The sequence below is a fragment of the Rhinatrema bivittatum genome, chromosome 9 (genome assembly GCF_901001135.1).
Source record: "Rhinatrema bivittatum chromosome 9, aRhiBiv1.1, whole genome shotgun sequence".
Taxonomy (NCBI): domain Eukaryota; kingdom Metazoa; phylum Chordata; class Amphibia; order Gymnophiona; family Rhinatrematidae; genus Rhinatrema; species Rhinatrema bivittatum.
This window is the reverse complement of record NC_042623.1, coordinates 223751061-223767334: the sequence shown is the minus strand read 5'-3', so window position 1 is coordinate 223767334 and position 16274 is coordinate 223751061. Positions and strand designations below refer to the sequence as shown.

The window sequence follows — 16274 nt, the reverse complement described above, 5'->3', positions numbered from 1 at the left end:
GGCCACAAGAACCTGGCAATTACCCAAACACTAAGAAGATCCCATGCTACTGATGCAATTAATAGTGGCTATTCCCTAACTAACCTTGATTAATAGCCGTTAATGGACTTCTCCAAGAACTTATCCAAATCTTTTTTGAAGCCAGCTACACTAACTGCACTAACCACATCCTCTGGCAACAAATTTCAGAGCTTTATTGTGCGTTGCGTGAAAAAGAATTTTCTCCAATTAGTCTTAAATGTGCTACTTGCTAACTTCATGGAATGCCCCCTAGTCCTTTTATTATTCAAAAGTGTAAATAACCGAGTCACATCTACTCTTTCAAGACCTCTCATGATCTTAAAGACCTCTATCATATCCCCCCTCAGCCATCTCTTATGTGGCAGTGTCAGCGAAACATTATCATCTCCATCTGCTGGAAGGGAGGCAAAACCCTAGGCTGATCCATAGTACTTTAGGAACGAAAATTAGCAGGTAACAACCAATTTTCCTATCTTGTATCAAATATTGAAATTACAAAGTTTCTGAAATCAGGTTTCCAACAAACTGCCACAATACAAATGAACAACTATATAGTCATGTATTAAAGGATCTCTGTTCATCAGGCACCAGATGGCTGCAGTTTGTGTCTGTTTTATTTTGTTCCCATATTCTTAATGATTTTGTAGAGCTCCATGGTGAGACCGCACCTTGAATACTGTGTACAATTCTGGTCGCCGCATCTCAAAAAAGATATAGTTGCGATGGAGAAGGTACAGAGAAGGGCAATCAAAATGATAAAGGGGATGGAACAACTCCCCTATGAGGAAAGGCTGAAGAGGTTAGGGCTGTTCAGCTTGGAGAAGAGATGGCTGAGGGGGGATATGATAGAGGTCTTTAAGATCTTGAGAGGTCTTGAACAAGTAGATGTGAATCGGTTATTTACACTTTCGGGTAATAGAAGGCTAGGGAGCATTCCATGAAGTTAGCAAATAGCACATTCAAGACTAATCAGAGAAAATTCTTTTTCACTCAACACACAATTAAGCTCTGGAATTTGTTGCCAGAGGATGTGGTTAGTGCATTTAGTGTAGCTGGGTTCAAAAAAGGTGTGGATAAGTTCTTGTAGGAGAAATCCATTAACTGCTATTAATCAAGTTTGTTTATTTATTTATTTAACATTTTTCTATACCGACCTTCATGGTTAAAATACCATATCAGGACGGTTTACATCGAACAGGGATAAAATAACTAGATAAAGGAAAAAAAAACAAAAAAAACAAAGTTACATTAAAACGAGGACTGTGAACTTGGAAGCTTAGGAAGCTAGAAGAAAAATATAAAGTTAAGTTAAAGGGAGAGAAACATAAGAACATAAGAAAATGCCATACTGGGTCAGACCAAGGGTCCATCAAGCCCAGCATCCTGTTTCCAACAGTGGCCAATCCAGGCCATAAGAACCTGGCAAGTACCCAAAAACTAAGTCTATTCTATGTTAGCATTGCTAATGGCAGTGGCTATTCTCTAAGTGAACTTAATAGCAGGTAATGGACTTCTCCTCCAAGAACTTATCCAATCCTTTTTTAAACACAGCTATACTAACTGCACGAACCACATTCTCTGGCAACAAATTCCAGAGTTTAATTGTGCGTTGAGTAAAAAAGAACTTTCTCCGATTAGTTTTAAATGTGCCCCATGCTAACTTCATGGAGTGTCCCCTAGTCTTTCTACTATCCGAAAGAGTAAATAACCGATTCACATCTACCCGTTCTAGACCTCTCGTGATTTTAAACACCTCTATCATATCCCCCTCAGTCGTCTCTTCTCCAAGCTGAAAAGTCCTAACCTCTTTAGTCTTTCCTCATAGGGGAGTTGTGCCATTCCCCTTATCATTTTGGTAGCCCTTCTCTGTACCTTCAAATTCCGGACTAGAGGTAGTCCAGACTAGAGATAGTCCACATGTTAGAGTTGGTATCCATGCTATCCAGGTATTCAGAGGAGGGGAGGATCCATTAATCTTGAGTAGATAACGCCTAATGTGTATCCCAGGGTTCTGGGAAGGCTTGGTGGAACAGCCACGTTTTGAGTTTTTTCTTAAAAGTTAGCAGGCAAGGTTCCAGCCTAAGTTCTGCAGGTAGGTTGTTCCAGATGGCTGGGCCTGCTGTCGAAAATGCTCGGTCCCTAGATGCAATGAGTCGCGTGGCTTTGGTTGGAGGGGCTTGTAGCGTTCCTTTGGATATTTCTCTCATTGGCCTGTTAGAAGTATGGAGTTTTAACGGAATTTCAAGGTCGAGATAAAGGAGATTATAGATGAATTTGTGTATTAATGTTAAAGATTTGTGAAGGACTCTGTAGTTGACTGGTAACCAGTGTAGATTTCGGAGGAAGGGTGTAATATGATCACTCCGATTGGTGCTTGTCAGGATTCTAGCTGCAGCATTCTGTATCATCTGGAGAGGCCTGATGGATGAGTTGGGTAATCCTGTGAGGAGCGCGCTGCAGTAGTCTATTTTGGCAAAAATCAATGATTGAAGAATTGTCCTAAAGTCGTGGAAATATAAGAGAGGTTTGAGTCTTTTTAATACCTGTAGTCTGAAGAAGCAGTCTTTGGTTATAGTGTTAATCATACTCTTTAGGTTAAGACGGTTATCAAGTATAACCCCAAGGTCTCTAACTTGAGTATGAGAGAGGGCGTGGTTATGTTGGGTCTGTGACTGGTAGTTGTCTTGGATGGCGGAAATGAGGAGGAGTTCGGTCTTTTTAGCATTGAGGACCAAATTTAAACTGTTGAGGAGATTAGTGATAGAATGTAGGCAGTTGTTCCAGATCGAGAGTGATTTGGTAATGGATTCAGTTATGGGGATCAGGATCAGCACATCATCTGCGTAAATGTAGTGAATAAGGTTGAGACTTGTTAACAGTTGGCACAGGGGGAGGAGGTAGATATTAAAAAAAAGGGTGGGGGACAGGGAGGATCCTTGAGGTACTCCTAGTGATGAATTTGTTGGTGGTGATTCTTTATTATTTATTCTGACCTTGAAGCTTCTATCGCTAAGGAAAGACTTGAACCAGTTGTAGACTTGTCCTGAGATGCCTATGTCTAATAGACGATTCAGGAGGATGGCGTGGTTGACGGTATCGAACGCCGCTGATATGTCTAAAAGGATTAGAAGAAAAGAATGTCCTTTGTCTAGTCCCATAATAATATGGTCAGTTAGGGAGATGAGCAAGGTTTCTGTGCTGCGTGATTTGCGGAAACCATTCTGTGAAGGATATAGTATATTGTAATCTTCTAAATATTCTGATAGCTGGGTGTTAACCACCTTTTCTGTGAGTTTGGCTAAGAATGGAAGATTCGATATAGGGCGGAAATTAGCTAGTTCACTAGGGTCTAAGTTGTGTTTCTTAAGGAGGGGTTTGAGAGAGGCGTTTTTTAGGTTGTTTGGGTACATTCCTTGGGTTAAGCAGCAGTTTATGATGTTGGCCAGTGGTCCGGAGATAGTGTTTGGTATGAGTAGGAGTAGCTTGGTTGGTAGGTTGTCTGTGGGATGGCTGGATGGTTTCTGCTTCTTGAGAATGGATTCGATCTCTTTAGATGAAGTTAATTCGAAGTTTTCTAATTTGGCTCCCTTAAGCATGTGGGTATTGGTAAATGAAGCGAGGGTGTTGGTATTGGGTGGGAGGAGGGAGATCGTGTTTGATATCTTCTGCTGAAAGAATATGGCTAGCTCGTTTGCCTTGGATTGAGCTTGTTCGTCTGGGATCGGTGGTGGTAGTGACTTTGTGATTTGAGACATATGAGAAGAGAGCCTTCGCATCATATTGGAGATCATGGATTTTATTGGCGTAAAAAACTTTTTTTGATTTTAAAATTGATGACCTGTAATAATGTAAGGTTCCTCTGTATGATGAAAGCGTGGAGGGAGAAGGGGCTTTACGCCATTTGTTTTCTTTGTGACGTAGTTCTTGTTTTATCTGTTTGAGTTCATAGATGAACCAAGGTTGATTTCCTTTTTTTGAGGGGTTAATTCTTTTCGAGATAGATGGGCAGAGCTTATTTGCTACATCTTCTGTGATCTTGTGCCAGGAGAGCACTGCTGTGTTGGGGTTGGATAGATCTATATTTTTGAGATCCTTAGTGAGCTGTTCATTGAGTGTCTCGGAAGCACATGATTTCCTGAAGTGAATGGAGGAGAGGTGTTGGGTGGTGGGTGTCTGTTTATTTGAAGTGAGGGTGGTTGTTATCAGATAGTGGTCTGACCAGGGGATGGGGGGTACAAGCCGGATCCTTGGTGATGGAGAAATTAGAGTTGATAAAGATAAGGTCCAAGGTATGTCCTGCTTTATGTGTGGGTCCGTTGACGATCTGGGTGAATCCCATTGCATTGAGGGCGGTGAGTAGGGCTTCACAATTGGGTGCATGGTGAGAGGCTTCAAAGTGTATGTTAAAGTCTCCCAAGATTATGGTAGGAGAGTCAGTATTGATATGTTTAACGATGGATTCAATAAGGGGGGAGGCGTCTGCTTCCAATACTCCTGGGGGGGCATAAACTAGTAAGACTTGCAGATGATTAGATTTGAATAAACCTAGTTCTAGTTTGGATTCTGTCTTGATTGTATGAGATGTTAGTCTGAGTTCTTTCTTGGAGGATAGTAATAGGCCGCCCCCTCGTTTTTTGTGTCTGTGTATAGAGAAAAAATCGTATTTGTGGGTAGGTAATTGATTGATTAGCGCTATATCCGAGTTTTTTAGCCAGGTTTCTGTAATGGCGCAGACGTCAGGGTTACAGTCTAAGAGATAGTCGTTGAGGATATGAATTTTTTTTGTCAGGGATTGAGAATTAAATAGGGTCACTGAGAGAAGTGTTAGACCTAGGAGCTGAGTCAGGGGAGTGATCAAGATAGGGATGAGAGATTTGGGAGTTCTTGCTGGAGGGGATTGAGCTGGGAGCATGTTGAAGAGGTGGCGGTGATATCTGATGGGAATATGTTGGGTCATCATATTTGTGTTACTCTGGACTTATTGTGAGAGCAGAGATGAGACTTGGTTAAGGGTCCTGGGTGGTTGTTGTTTCCAGGCCTCGCTTTCCGATGAGTTAATTGATTGAAAAGGGTTGTTTGAGTCGCGGGCGTGTGGAGTCGGAAGGGGGCTGCACGAAGGGGCCCACAGAGGGGCAACCACTTTTTCGCGCCCCTTCGAGCGGCGCCCGTGCTCAGGTTTGTTTAAATGTCCCTCTCCCTCGCTGATTGGTTGCTTGAGCTGATGGGCGGGTCTATTGTGCCGCTGCCTGTGGGATCGGAGCTAAGGCCTGCCGGGGGAAGGGATGAAACCTTGAGGCCTTACCCCGACAGGTCTGGGCGCCGATCGCGCAGGCCTCCCCTCCTTGATGCACAAACGGTAGTAGACGCAGCAGTGTCAGCGGTTTGAGCAGGAGTGGAGATATCCTTCAATTTTCTGTGGAAATGGCGTGGGGCTGTACGAAGGGGCAAGACAAAGGGGCAGGCCCCTTTGTCGCGCTCCTTCGGCGCGAGACGCTGGAGTGAGATGATTTTTTAAACTTCCCTCTGCTGCTGTCTGATTGGCCGGATCTGGCTGGTGGGCGGGTCTTAGCGCCGTGGGTTCGCTGCTCTGTCTGCACGGTCGGTGATCGGGCCCGCCGGGGGGAAGGGAATTTAACAGGCCTTACCCCGACGGGTCTGGGCGCCGATCGCGCAGGCCTCCCCTCCGAAGAGCCTCAGGTGAGTATTACTTAGGGAATAGCCACTGCTATTAATTGCATCAGTAGCATGGGATCTTCTTGCGTTTTGGGTAATTATCGGGTTCTTGTGGCCTGGTTTGGCCTCTATTGGAAACAGGATGCTGGGCTTGATGGACCCTTGGTCTGACTCAGCATGGCAATTTCTTATGTTCTTATGTTCTCATTGTTTTTTTAATTCGATGTCTGTTTTCTGAGATTTACATAGCTTTGAGGGGTTTATTGTAATCTGTAAGGCAATTTATAACTGTTCTTAAATAAATCAGTCATGGTTTTCCGTGTATCCTATCTGCTTGAGAACCCCTACATCTGAATCAGTTTATTCCATGAGTACCTCTAGATCCAGGGCTTTATTTCCCATACTATGAGCATTAGTGTACATAATTTCCAAACATTTCTTCCAATTTCTATAAAGTATTTGTTTTACTTACCGTAGGATTTTGTTTGCCCATCCCTGATAGTCCTGGTTGAAATCCCTCCGCAGTACTTTTGTCAACCTGTGCTGGAAGTTACTATGCCCCTTCTGCGACAGGTGGACCCCATTTCTGCTGAGCAGTCCTTGAAACATTATACCGTGATCCAGGAAGCCAAAATGCTCTTGTCGACAACATCTACACAGCCATTCATTTATCTCCAGAACGTGAGCTTCCTTGCCTGGTCCTTTATCCTTGGCTGGGAGAATGGAGGAGAATATCACCTGTGCACTTATCTGCTTTACCCTCTCTTCCATAAACATTGAGTACACTTTTGATACAATCTGTGTGATACCTAGCAGAATCATTTGTGCCAAAATGAATGAGTAGCATCGGGTAGTAGTTTGGCTTGAGGAGTTTTTGGCAATCTCTCTGTAACGTCTTTGACTTTGGCACCCGACAGACAACACACTTTCCATGACATGTCTGGTCAGCAGATGGATTCCTCTTTTGACCTGTGGTTGTAGGGTTTACATGTTTTGATGTCTTCTCATCCTAGGTGTTGCGCCTGTCAGTCGCAGACAGCTGTGATCTCTCATGCTCACTTTTTTTTTTCTCTGCACCATCCATCTTTGGGAGAATGGCGGCCTCCGCCAACCAACGCCGACTTCCCCGGCATCCCTGGGACAGCGTGGGTGCTGCCGACCGCCATCTTACTTCCGGCATCACATAGGTGCGCGCGCAGGGCTTCCTTATGTATCCGTCATGGCGGGAACCTCAGGGGCGTCCCTTCCCGATGATGTCAGCACCGCTAGTGTACTTATACTGACTGGCCCATTGCTAATACGAGTTAGCAAGGAGTTTTCTCGCTTGTTAAATCCGCTCCAACTTGGATCTTCTGTTCCAGACTCTAATCCTGGCATTCGGACACTCTTGAGTACCTGCTCCTCGGGGGCTCTTCCGCGTCTTGGCTATCCGCTCCTCGGAGGGCCCTCCTACCTAGGACTTCCGGACCCATTCCTCAGGTATCTCTCTGGGACCTCCTTGTGTGAGTACATACTCTCTCTTCTCTCAACGTTGGCTGCAGATTCCACGGTGTACCACATTTATCGGGCCGCTACTATTCTTCAAGTCTGCCTACGTTACTCATCCTGGGCCTCAGGATCTTGTTACCTCCATTCAGAGTCTACAACCTGATTCCAATATCTCAGATTGCTACCACCTCGGCACCATTGTACAGTTCCTCGGCATACCCCGCGCTGCGGGCCACTCCCAGATCTGCACTCTGAGGTATTTCCATCAGCCTGCAGGAATTTCCTGGCGTACCCCGCGCTGCGGGCCACTACCAAAGCTTTGTACCAACATCATTGTCTGGACTACTGGATTTCCTCAAAGACTGTGTTTATCACATTTCCCGCTCCTCTGGTTATGTATCATCTTTTCTCCCATAATAAAGTCTAGCTCACAGCTGTGTCCTACGTCGCTGAGACCATGCCCACAGACGGTGAGGTCCAAGGGACTCTACCCTGTGGGCAGAGACATCTCTCACCTTGGCCTGGGGTTCACAACTTCATCAAACTATAACACTAGGATAGTTTCTCCTTCTCTTCTTCCAGTGCTGTTTACTGGTTTTTCAGCTCAAGGAAAATTGGAGTTATGGTGTAGGGTAGCAATAGTGTTCCAACACTCATCTCGTGGCCAAATTTTGCCTTCTCTATCTTTGAGGCCTCTTAAGTATTTCATCGATGTAGTCTTCATTCTCCTGGATGCTTCTTAGTCTTGCTACTTCCTCTGGAGTTTCTGCCACCTGAGTCCATCTGCAGACATCTTTCATACCAAACTTGGTCTTATCTGGACAGCAGTAGAAGTGGCAGCAGTGGTGACCGCTTTGGTGATACTATGTTTCCCAGCTTTCCTTCAGCTGTTGAAAGAGATGAGAAAGACATGCCAAAGTCCCTGCCTTTTCCTTAATTGTCCTGCAAGTAAAATTAGCTAGCCTTTGGAATCTTTCACCTCTGCACTCAGAATCCCTGTTTGTGGTCCTGTTTGCTTATTTGATGCTTGGAAGTATGAAGTATCATATCTTATTCTTTCAGATTACAGAAAATGTTTATAAATCTATGAGGTATGTAGTTTAATGTTGTTCCTTTTGTAGACTCTTGTTGCTGAGGATATAAAAGGAAACCAAAACTAGAAATTACCACCACAACCATCAAATATTATACTACCAATCAAGCTCAGAAGAAAATTACTTAATTTCTTCTATTTCCAGAAGACACAGAATTACCTAATTCACTTGCTATTCCTCCTCTTCCCTGTACCAAGTAGTACTTTTCTCCAATGGATGACTAGTAATTTATGCTAATCTGATATTAATCTGTTTACCCATGGTCTCTATTAGATCTAATGTATCTTAACATTTTGGTTAGAATTAATTTTATACTGATTTGTCTAAGAACACTAATAGGTAAAGTTATACACAATTTTCCAGAACCCTTTTCTTAATTTATAAAATGTATTTTTGTCTGTGTATTCTATAAATAATCCTGTTGCTTTAGCTTCTAAAAATAAGACCACAAAGAATAAATTACTTGAAGTAGATATTCTGTTACTAATTAAGCTCTCCCTAAACTTTTCTTAAGTGTTTGATTCCATAAATGACTAGTTTTATCTAAATTACATCCTTGTGTTAGTCTGCTTACCAATGCAAAAGTTATTCTGTGTAATCTAATCTCCTAATTAGTGAGTTAATATATAAAATTAGAAGGTAGGGTTGGTGGGGGTGAGAGTAAGGAGCCCCTTCCCTTCTACATTATTTTTCTAAACGTAAACAGTAAAAAAAAAAAATACCCAAGAAACAAAAAAGCAATGCAAAATATCCCCCTTCCAAAAATAAGAGAGCAAAAGCAATTAAATATTTCCCTTTAAACTAAGGTCTCGGCAGTTGAACTCAAGCCAGAAAAAAGTTGCTCAGCTCCTCCAAGAATGTCTCCCCTGCTAGCAGATGGAAACAGGAAAAAAAAATGCTCAAAGCTGACTTCACTCCTCGTATAAGAGTCTGGTGATGCTTTCAGCTCTTTGGTATTTCTGTGGGTCCAGCAGATGGTGCAGATGTGTAGATTGGTGCTGCAGCTGCTAGTAGGCCACTTCTGGTAAGCCTTTAAGCCCAGGTTTCTGTTGGAATGTCTGACTCTTGGGGGTGCTCTGGGTGATGATCCTAGTGAGACTGATTCTCCCTTTCCCCTTAAACATTCATTTGGGGTCTGAATTCGCATTCTGATGGGTCAAGCATTAGGTGGTCTCAGGTGACTTTGTACCCTGGATGGGTCTGGTGGCAGGAGCTATTGACAGCACACTCCTGTTCTTGGAGAGCAACAAGGAGACGGTAATAGCTTGCAGCACAGCCTTTTCCTTGGACTGCCTTCCAGTCTCCTATGTTGCTGTGCCAGGTTTGAACTCTGTCAGGGCGTCTGAGGTGATAACTCTTCTCTATCTCTCTTTCTCTCTCTCTCTCTCCCCCCCCTCTCTCCCCCCCAATAAAGCTGTTAAAACAGGAAGGTGCAGTGCTACAGATAAGTCACAGTCTGGCAGCATTTGCATCCTGTTGACTTGTGAGTAGGCTGGTCCCAGGAGAAAGGAGAGGTTAGGGAATGAGGGGATCAGCCTCGCTGACTTTGAAACCCTCTTCAGTCACCAGGGTACAAGCTGACTAAGGATCACGAACCCCCCCCCCCACCCTTTGACCTTGTTCCACCAGGATGATGGCCCAAAACCAGACCTAACAACTCTGAGAATCTCTTATTCCTTCACCAACAGTCCTACTGTTAAGAAAACTGAAATGTTACCAATTACCCGAAAAACTGACCTACCTCCTTTAATCCATTGTCACCTGAGGTTCCTATTGTGGAAACCGTCTGAAACCTTGGGGTCTTCTTGGACACTGGTTTCTCCAAGGACAAGCAGGATGGAGCCTGGCACGGAAAACTTTTGTCAAAGTTTCTACAAACTTTGACTAACACACTGATCGTGCCCAGCATGCTACTAACCACGTGTCCATGCGGGGGGTCCCTCTTCAGTCTCTCTTTTCCCATGAAGCCAAATCTTCATGGCTATGGAGCTCGTGCTTTTTTTGTGAGAAATTCTTGTTTTTCTTCCTTCTCGAGTCCGTCTGGTCCTTCTGTGTGTTTTTTGAGTTTTTCGGTAAGTTCTTTGGTAAAATTTCATGTACTGGTACTACAATCACCTCCTTAAGAGCATTAATAAATTGCAGGATTTCTAGCATCTTATGACGAGAATCCCATTCTGTTAAGAGCTGGAAAGGTACTGACTCCGCCATGGCCTTGAAAATCCAGCAAAAGATAGATCCTCTGGAGGGGATTTCTGTCTCTCCTCAGTGGGGAGGTTCAGAAGGCAAATCTTCAGACTCCTCCGTGGAGGAAAGGATGCCTCACCTTACTCTTCGCTTTGAATGTCTGGAGATGCGGGAGGTGGAGCCCCCACCGGAGCTCAGAGTTTCGATCCAGAAGGCCTTGGGGGCATCGGTGAACCAGAAGACGGCGCCGGTGGAATCCTGGGATATAGCAGCACTGATGAATCCACCGGTATCGGGAATGCTGGGGGGGTGGGCACCAGTCCCGCTGGCCCCAGGAGTGCCAGAGGCTGCCGGGGCATTGTGTGCGGCCCGAGCGCCATCAACCACGATGGACCTTCCTCGTCTGAGGAGTCACCCACCAGAATAAGAACAGGTGGAGGAAGCAGCAATGCTCCCTTTGTCAGTGAGGTTTATTTTGGATTGTGATGACTTTAGGACAGTTCTTCAGGCATTTGTTTTAATATATCTGGATTATTGCAATGCCCTGTACATAGGCCTACCTAAGTGCTATGTGGGGGCATTGCAAATATTGATGAATGCTACAGCATGGGTTGTCAGGGAGGCGGTTAACAAGTACTTTAAAATAAGCCCCAAAGCAGTACTTCCCTGGCATTAATGAATGCTCTTCCTGGGCCAGTCGGCTGCAAAGCCAGAATGGAGCAGAGTGTGTGTGTGTGTGAGGTAACCTGAGCCCTTTGTTTAAAACGGCTGTCCCTGCTGCAGAATTTCAGAAATACACTGCACTTTTAATGCAAACAGAATATCTGTATTTGCTGCGGAAATGCAAAAGCACACACAAAGGAACACCACTATGTTTTAAAAGGTCCGTTCTTGGATTCCTGGGAATGGCCATGTTAGCAGAAGTCACATGTTACTTTATTTTTTTTTTTATTATTTATGCATTTCAAACATTCAAAAAACAAACAATGTTGTATATATGTAATACAGAGATGTTACCATGGATTTTAACATAAGAACATAAGAAATTGCCATGCTGGGTCAGACCAAGGGTCCATCAAGCCCAGCATCCTGTATCCAACAGAGGCCAAACCAGGCCACAAGAACCTGGCAATTATCCAAACACTAAGAAGATCCCATGTTACTGATGCAATTAATAGCAGTGGCTATTCCCTAAGTAAACTTGATTAATAGCTGTTAATGGACTTCTCCTCCAAGAACTTATCCAAACCTTTTTTGAACCTAGCTACACTAACTGCACTAACCACATCCTCTGGCAACAAATTCCAGAGCTTTATTGTGCGTTGAGTGAAAAAGAATTTTCTCCGATTAGTCTTAAATGTGCTACTTGCTAACTTCATGGAATGCCCCCTAGTCCTTCTATTATTCGAAAGTGTAAATAACCGAGTCACATCTACTCGTTCAAGACCTCTCATGATCTTAAAGACCTCTATCATATCCCCCCTCAGCCGTCTCTTCTCCAAGCTGAATAGCCCTAATCTCTTCAGCCTTTCCTTATAGGGGAGTTGTTCCATCCCCTTTATCATTTTGGTTGCCCTTCTCTGTACCTTTTCCATCGCAACTATATCTTTTTTGAGATGCGACCAGAATTGTACACAGTATTCAAGGTGTGGTCTCACCATGGAGCGATATAGAGGCATTATGACATTTTCCGTTTTATTAACCATTCCCTTCCTAACAGTTTTAGTTGAAATAAGCTAATTACTAATTACATTATATCAGCCAAAAACTTTCTTTTGCTCCTAACCTGAGTTAATGGGGTGGGACTCCAAAAAGGCCTGTAAATGAAGTATCTAAAAAAAACAAAAACAAATTTATGTTCCTTGGAATTTCTCACATCGACAGGGGTATCTTAAGATAAATCTTGCGCCCCTTGCTAACACTTCAGATTTCAGCTTTAAAAATTCCTTTCTCCTTAATTGGGTCACTCTCGCCAGATCTGGATAAATCCATGGAATTTCTCTGTGCGATGTCTTAAGAATAATCTTAGAACCGCGTCTCTTTCAGTTTGGAACAAGAAAGAGGCATATAATGCACCACTTGAAGAAATCACAGTATGCAAAGAGGTTTCTAATATCTCTGTCAAATTTAAAGAAACTTCAGGCTGTATCTTACCCTTTTGATTTCCGGTCACATCTTTTAAAGGTACATAATAAATTTTTGCAAATACAGGTATAGCTTGATTCGACATTTCCAATACTTTTTGTAGATATTCTGTAAACATATCTTTTGCAGATACTATTTTCTGGAAAAGAAAATTTAAAACCCTCTGATTTGAGTATCTCAGAGTACTTTCCAGATATTCTACCTTCTTTATATTAGCTCAGTTTTAACAACATTCTTCTGAAGGTTTTCTACCTTTACTAATCTCTATTCGTAATTTATCATTTTGTTGTTACATAAAAATGTGACATTTTCCAAATCTAATACTTTTTGTTGGAAATTAGCAGTTTTTAAAGTCAAATTTGTTATTGCCGATTCTAAGGATTTAATTGCAATCCACAAGGTCTCCATTGTAATTTCTGAGGGTTTAGATGATAATATAACCTCAAATTCTGGCCTGTAGTCCCCCAATCCCCCGACATCATGGTCCCCACTCTCCATCTGCTGTTTAGAGGCAATGTTCCATTCACCCGAGACCTCTTCAAATACAAGAGAACCTGTTTCATTTTTTGTTATAACTGGTGGGGAGGGAGTGCAAGGAGCTCTGGGGCTTAATGAGATGACTTCGGCTTGTGGGTTCACATCTCGCTCAAGAGTGATACCCTCTGCAGCCCTATCCTCCGGTACTATGGTGAAAAGGTGATGGTATCTGGGTGATGGTGAAAAGGATGGTATCTGGGGTTGCATGCTAGTGGAAGGGGGGACGAAATCATTGCTTCCCATTTCCGTGCTTTCCTTTTAGTATGCGGCATTTATATAAAGAGATAAACCAATTAAACAGAAAAGCTCCACCATGAAATCCTCCTTTCTTATTTCTCAGACTATGAGTGTTAACTTATCTCCCCTGATGTGGGGGATCGAGAGTGAAAATTAAGTAAATTTAATCACTTTTTAAGGATGTTCTTCCTTGTATGTTTCCCAAAAACCGAGAGACTCCAGGAAAGCCGCACGCCCCTTAGGCGTGTGTGGCGTTGGCGTCGCGCTGCCAAGAGGGCCGATTAAGTACCTTCCGGTCCCTCAGTAGTGACATCAGAAGCGCGGCGGTGACTCCTTCGAGGCCGGGAACAGGTCCTGACCCGCGTTGAAACAGGTAAAAGTTTGTAAAGAAATCCAAGTAACTGCCATCACCGCTAGATGTTTGCACTCTCCTCTCCCCCCACACGTTACTTTTTCACACTCCCTGTGATCTGATTGATCCAGGCTAGTTATGATGTCGCAAATGCTTTCCCCTATATTTTGCTCTCGCTCTTTCTCTCTCATTCCACTCATATACAGCTTTTGCAATCAGAAACCAGTGTCTGCGAGATCTCGTTTATGACATAGGTCACTTGGGTGTCTCTTATCCCAGTGAGGGTGTAAAGTAATGAGTGAAGCTCTTCTGAACATGGCTGCCTTCAGTGAATCAAAGGGAATAACTTAAAGTTACTTAACCTAAACAGGAAGAGTGTATATAATCTATAAGGTAGGTGTTTCTGCTTACCTTCAAAAAAAACATTTGGTGTACTGGGCAGTATAGAGCAGGGGTCCCCAACCACCGGTCCGCAGACCGGGACCGGGCCGTGGGAGTTTTTTGCCGGTCCGCAGCGCCTCCATGCACCGGCAGATGTGTTGCGCGCTCCCGGTCTCTCCCGCTTCCGTTGCCGCCGGGCTGTCAGCACGTTCAAGCCCAGTGGGAACGGCAGCGGTGCTAGAAGAAGCTATGGCACCTGCGGCTGGGCCTTTTCTTCTTCCCGCACCTGCCCCCCCCCCCCCGGGTGACCCGGAACAAGAAGTGATACACGGTGCGCGGGAAGGAGAAAGAGCCGTGCCGCGTGATAAAAGTAGCAGCGGCGGCTGCAGCATCGGTCCCCGAGCAATTGAAGCAGCCGGTAATCGAGAAAGGAGTCAGCAGCATGAGCCTCCAGCGGCCGATGGGATTCTTCTTTCTTGGCCTGCGGGGGCTGCTGCAGCTCCCGGGGGAGGGGAGAGGAAGTGAGTGAGAGAAAGAGAGAAGCAGCCAGCCAGCCTGTGTGTGATTGACTGGTCAGAGAGCTGATGTGTGTGTGTATGTGAGACACAATGAAAGTGATTGCTCAGGGAGATGATGACTGATGTGTATGTGAGAGTGTGAGACATTAGTCAGGGAGGTGACTGATGTGTGTGTTTGTGTGTGTGTGTGTGTGTGAGTGAGAGAGAGAAAAAGCATGGAAGTGAGAAGTCTGGGTATGTGGGAAAGCATGGGCATAAGAAGCCTGGTGTTGTGGGGGTGAAAGAAAGCATGGGAGTGAGAAACCTGGGTGAGTGTGCATGCATGAGAGAGAGAGACTGCTTGGTAAGGTGATGGGGGGTGTGAGAGAAAAAGACTGGTGTGTGTGAATGTGAGAGAATGTGATTCAGGGAATGAGAAGCCTGTGCATGTGGAGAGAACAAGCATGGGAGTGAGAGACTGGTGAGTGTGTGTGTATGAGAGAGACAGAGAAAGTGATTATGAGAGTGAGAAGCCCATATATGTAAGTAGAACACGGGAGTTGGAAGCCTGTGTGTCTGTGTATGGCATGAGAGAAACTGTTCAGGAAGGTGACTGGTGTGTGTGTGCCAAAGACTGTTTGGGAGATGATTGGTGTGTGAGAGACAGAAACTGGTCATGGGGGCATGACTGGTATGGTGTGTGTGTGAGAGACATGGGCACTAAGGAAGAGGACCATAAGTATAGAGCTTAACCTCTACTGCTGCTTCTGGTGAGTGCCACCGCCTGCAGGGAAGGGGAGTAGGAGAGCTGCTGGAGGGGGTAAGTAAAGGTGGCTTTTTAAGTTTATTTTTCTTGACTGCCATTTTAATTGTGTGATGTCTGCTTTTTTGAAATATTTTATTGGTGTTTGGCGAATGTTTAATAGTTTTTATGAGTTTTTAATTGTTGGATGTTATTCTGTTCATAGCTGTTTTGAAACATTTATTCTGCTTATTAGTATAGTTTTACAATTATTTCTGTGTGGGGATCTATAGCTGCTTGCTAGTTCTGTTTTCCTTATAAGAGGTGTATTGGTTTTTAGGACCTGATTTAATATTTGTAGTGTTGCCTTTTCATAGATAGGGTTGCTCCTGTTTGAGTGTATTCCATAATACAGGTGTAACGGTGTGCGGATTAGTTTATGTGCATTACTACAGATCCTGGGAGTATGTTAGGTCGGTTCTGTGTCTGTTACCGAGATGAGATATTTTGCTAGCATGTAAGCGTTTGTATCGGTCTTATTTGTTGTGTTTTCTCAGAGGACATGCATTGGTGGTAAACTGCTGTCTTTTCATAAGTAGGGCTATTGAGCCTGGAAGTAGAAGGAGTTTGAGTTGCTGTTACTGAGATGTCACCAGAACCAGAATATCTTTTTTGAAGGGTGAGTTGTATGGGGAATGTCATAATTCTGCTTTACATCCATTATTGTAGGTCAGGGGGGTTCCCGTGGATACAAACTGTGCTTTTACATCTAGCCCCGTGACTATCATGGGTCAGTGTGCCATGCATGTGAGAACCTATGGTGAGTTGAGTCACATTCACATTATAAATGTCATAATTAAATGATAAGTGTGCACTAAAATCCAACCCCCTCCATAACCCCGCCCCCATATGACCAAAGCCCC

General features: G+C 44.0%; 1 protein-coding gene across 12 annotated transcripts in view; it reads left to right on the top strand.

Annotated features, from left to right (window-relative positions):
- The window catches only part of YEATS2 (YEATS domain containing 2), a 799337-nt gene that overhangs the window by 283602 nt on the left and 499461 nt on the right, over positions 1-16274 (top strand). The window lies entirely within an intron of this gene.